At 41.0% G+C, this 5,216-nt stretch overlaps 1 long non-coding RNA gene across 1 annotated transcript; it reads left to right on the top strand.

Annotated features, from left to right (window-relative positions):
- Positions 1–3,542: 3,542 nt before the first annotated feature.
- LOC119950758 lies at positions 3,543–4,582 on the top strand. Its single transcript, XR_005457405.1, has 2 exons — positions 3,543–3,675; positions 4,249–4,582. It is a non-coding gene; the product is annotated as an uncharacterized LOC119950758 (long non-coding RNA).
- The last annotated feature ends 634 nt before the right edge of the window (positions 4,583–5,216 follow it).

Below are 5,216 nucleotides of genomic sequence, written 5' to 3'. Positions count from 1 at the left end.
ATGCTGAGCTCTGCTATCATTGAGGATCTGGATATTATTGCTGCCTGATCCTCCCATTAGTTTAATTGCCTGCTACCATTCACTGCTACTTTGATTCATTGGTTGTGGAATCATTTATTTCTGTCTTCAGTGTTTATCATAGAATCTACAGTTCAGAAGGAGGCCATTCTGCCCATCGAGTCTGCACCAGCCCTTACAAAGAGCACCCGATTGAAGCCCACGTATCTACCCTATCCCTGTAACCCAGTAACCCCCACTTAACAGTTTTTGGACACTAAGGGCAATTTAGCATGGCCAATCCACCTCACCCGCGCATCTTTGGACTGAGGGAGGAAACCGGAGCACGCGGAGGAAACCCACGCAGACACGGGGAGAACGTGCAGACTCCGCACAGACAGTGACGCAGCCGGGAATTGAACCTGGGACCCTGGAGCTGTGAAGCAACTGTGCTAACCACTATGCTACCATGCTGCCTGCGTTTAGCCTGCATGTAGCCCTGTGTTCTAGCTTGACCAGGTTAGCATCTCGTTTTTAGGTATACATGGTGTTGCTCCTGGCAAGCTCTTACGGACTCCTCATTGAAAGGGTTTAATACCATCACTTGATGACAATAATAGACTGAGAGACAGAAACCTCATCCAAACCTAGTGTCTTTGCTGGTCTGCACTGCCTCAGCGGCTGGGAGGACAGCAAAGCTCCCTTCATTCAAAGCCCTGCTGAAACCGAAAATGACAGCCTTTAAAAGATTGTGGCCCAATACTTCCAAAGGATATCTTGGAATAGATTCTTCACAGTGAAAAGGACATCTCTCAAGAGAAATTCAGTTTCCGATGGCCTGAGGTGTCCAGAGGTTCTATAGTGGACTTAGTCCAGATAAATGGTTGTGCCAATCATGCAGATTCAAGCTGTCACTGTCAGACCTTTCTGGATGGCATCGATAATCTATTTAAGCAGTATGTGTACACTGCCCCACAGTAATCCAGAACATCCTGCACAAGGAATAATCAGGTCACGCACAACTACTCTAGCCTCTGAGATGCACACATGAACAGTCACACAGAAATCTTAAAGGGACTGTGCAGTGCAGCAAGCAAAACAAAAAGTTTAGTTAATGCTGCTTGCAATGCCTTCCTCTGACAGCAAGTGCTCAGATAGTATCCACTTGTTTAATGCATTTCCCATGGGGTTCTAATCTGCCACCACATGTTTCTACAACCATCCTTTATGATTCACTCATTGCTTCTTCCACAAACTGACTACCTGAAATTCTTAAGCTGGATGTGTTGGTATTTCCCTTCTGTATAGTACATAGTACAACATGCCCTGTGATGTTGAGCTGCTAATCTTGAAAGGTCGGCTGGGTCTTGCAAGACACCGACAGAAGCAGAGCAGTGACAATTATGAGAATACTGGATACCAGATGAAGGGCTGCCAGGTTTAACCTTGATAGTCCTCCTGAGGCTTTGAAACTTTTCCCTTACCTGTGAGCTACCTCATCCCAACCTATGTGTATTATTTGTCTGTAGGGGATGGAGGGGTTGGGGGCATAGAGTTGTCCTGGCAAATCAAACAGAGTAATCTTCCTTTTTTTGAACACTCGCCTTCAATACAGCAGCAGTGAAGGAATATGTCCTGTACTGTTGCGCAAAAAAAAATGTCCGGGCCAAAAATGTCCATATTGATCAACAAGAGGTTCACAGCCCCTTTAGGAGCTGCAACCCCCAGAATTTCATGAACATTGCATTGCTAACAGGCTCATCTTGGCAGGTTCAATTCAGGTTGGGAGCTTGATGAATATTTATTTAGTCCCAAGTTTATTTTAGCTAATTGCAGGGAGCAATCATCTTTGCATGATTTGGCCATCACACAGACATGTAATTTTGTACAACACTTCCACACCACAAATTTTGGATCACCACAAATGTTGCCATTGAGTTGGGCGGCACGGTGGCACAGTGGTTAGCATTGCTGCCTACGGCGCTGAGGACCCGGGTTCGAATCCCGGCCCTGGGTCACTGTCTGTGAGGAGTTTGCACATTCTCCCCGTGTCTGCGTGGGTTTCACCCCCACAACCCAAAGATGTGCAGGGTAGGTGGATTGGCCATGCTAAATTGCCCCTTAATTGGAAAAAATGAATTGGATATTCTAAATTTAAAAAAAAAAAATGTTGCCATTGAGTTTATCCAGTATTTTCAGGTTTTATTTTGGATTTCCAGTATACACAGTATGTTGCTTTTATAGAAATAACAAGATCATGATGATTTTACAGCTGTGAAATTGTGAATCGTAAAATCTTAGAATGATACAACACAAAGGAGGCCACTGGGTTTGCCATGCCCTGGCTGGATATTGCTATTGTCCATAATACTCGCATTTACTTTTCATGTTGAACCACAGACACAACATTTATGGGATTCTTCATAAGTGCAGCTGAAATACATTGTCTGACTGAACCACATAGACCAGAGGCCCTAGGTTCAGTTCTCAGCCTTTGTCGAGTTTATGAATCTTGAACAAAGTGGCGTCAGGGATGCTGTAACTAGTTGGTGAAAATTGAGCAGAGGCTCACACTGGTGATCACTATCCAGTACTGCTCAATAGAAAATACACATATACAGAAGGGAAGGATTTTGCTCACTCATGTTGCCTTCAGCAGTTGAATAGCCCATTCATCTTCAGCAGTTGAATAGCCCGCTCATTGCTCAGGGTCACACATGAAGAAATGGTCATGTAGGTCTGATCTATTTAAGCTGACTATTTCTCATGGCACTGACACTGAGGGGTGACTATGCCGGGGGATATGCTTTCAACAAAGAAACCTGCCCTGGTTAACCATTACTGTATTGCTTTTTCTACATGTCAGATTTGCTAACAGCACCTGACACCAAACAAGAAGTTTAAAAGGCTGATATTCTATTCCAGGAGCAGTAACAGTTTAGTCAGTGCAACAATCTGCAAGGGGAAAAAATTCAGAACTGCTTTACAGTTTTATATATATAATGCATATATATATGTATTATTTATAATATATTATATATAATAGACTAATTGCAACGAGGTGCACTTTGCAAATATTAATATTGTTAACGCTATATTAATATATTTAAATGATTAATTTCTGTGGGTATAATTTCTGAAACACGTAATCCAGTTTTCTCGTCCTTGACACCCAGAAGATTTGCTTGTACAGCAAAAAATCCTTGTACTGTCCTTGATGCTTGCGCCCTGTCCTATCTGTTGGAAGGGAGGCAGTGAGATAAGACGGAAACTTACTGTAAACTCCTTGGAACTACGAGTTCTCCATTATATCATCATCTTGGATGCATTGACGCATAAGATGTATCAACAGATGATAATAAGAGCAATCTCTTCGAATGTGGGACACATCTTGTTAACAATGTACCTTTTTCCCCCCTCCAATTCGTTTGTAATTATACATATCACACCCCTTCCATGACCAGTTAATAGATACGTGCTATTCCGTTTGAACGGGAGCTTTGTGCTATAAAAAAAATTCTTGCAGGTGCAGCAGAGACCTTGGCCGGAGTCTGCTGCTGATTTTTTTTTTATATTTCGAAAACAGTTACAGTGTGTTGTTAAATAAGCCCTCAAGGTCTTTGAAATTGGATAAATGTGGATGAGAGACAGCTTCTCGGTATTCTGTCTGCAAGAGGGGTGAGTAGTACTTTTGCAGTGAAAATTAGTTGGACCTAGTTCCGAACATCGAATAATGTCGATGTAAAATTAGACAGCTAATGTTAATGTATTTCATTTAATCAATTACATTTGTTGACTGGACATAAGGCCAGATATGGTAATGTGAAACTTTATTTCACAGCGGGACGGTACTATTACTTAGAGCGATGATATTCAACAGAATATTGGACGGAATGTACTTTTTCTTAAGGGTTAAGGTATTTCAACAAAACTTTTTTTGAAAAAGAATATATTTTTTAGAAAGAGCATATCTGTCTCAAATGAGTTTTATATTGTGACACAGATAGGTTCGATCTTATAGCTTAATTTTTATACATATTTACAATTTCTGTTTGTGAAAAGCTTCGCTTTGCTACCGAGACTAAATATAACTTGAAATAGCCGCCATGTAATTACTTGTGCAGATCGATTCAATTTTTTTGTCAATGTCATAACTCTGGTAAGATTGGTGCTATCTATGCAGGCAGACTTTACAGTTGAATAATTCGGCTGATCCCATTTTAACACGTTTATAATTGGCTTTATTTACAGGATTGGCACAGGACTTCCCAGAACTTCGCCTGTACTCGTTGTTCCTTTTTCCTATGCACATACCTCTTTGAGAATTTGGTCTAAAGAGGCATAGGGCATGGGAAAATGGGGCGATGGGGGCTTCGTCTTCTCATCGCCACAGACCATGAAGAAGCAGAAAGCTGCCAGAGGTCACTTCATGCCGCCTTTGATCACTTTGCTCGCGTGGCTGCCAAGATATGTATATGCTGTTTTTTTTCCAAAATATTACTTTCACAGAAAACTCGAACTGCCGAATCCTTCCTTTCTCGTTATATTTCCAATGATTCCCCGAATAAAGTTATCAATATTCAGATTCGGCGCTTACGTGTTTTCTCTTGTTTCCAAGTAGTTTTTCGTACAAATAGCAGAATCGAAAGGCATAACAAAGTTACACTGAAAACATTTACTCCTCTACCCAGTGCAGCATTGATTAAACCAACTTGAGGCTATATACGTAAAACAAAATAACGTGATATTTTCCTGGAGATGTGCCAAAAATGTCAATACATGTGCAGCACACCTCAGTGTCACTTTACTGCCACTTTACATCAAGGAATCGTAAGCCCAAAGAGGTAAACTATTTCAAGGGACAAATATTGCATTGCATTTATGCAGCCACGATCATGTTAGGTTTGAAATCCTTTTGTGTATCTAACATTTAATAGTGCTATATTTAAAACTGGCAAATGACTGATATTAAAGCTGAGCAATGGTTTCAACTGCTCAAGTTCAAAGAAGCACATGGAAGTTCACAGTTGCATTTAAACAAAAAAATAAAAATCATCCCATCAAAATCTACGGGAGGAAAAAGAGAGGCGGGACTCTAAATAAGGTGTTCAGGGCTGCATTCAAAAATCGCCTGAGGGAATTAACAAATAATGCAAAGGCACACATTTATAACTCACTTAGCACAGCACTATGAACTTCACAATTTATAAAACATAAGT

Source organism: Scyliorhinus canicula, chromosome 16, assembly GCF_902713615.1.
Source record: "Scyliorhinus canicula chromosome 16, sScyCan1.1, whole genome shotgun sequence".
NCBI lineage: Eukaryota > Metazoa > Chordata > Chondrichthyes > Carcharhiniformes > Scyliorhinidae > Scyliorhinus > Scyliorhinus canicula.
This window is presented reverse-complemented; position numbering and strand designations above follow the sequence as displayed.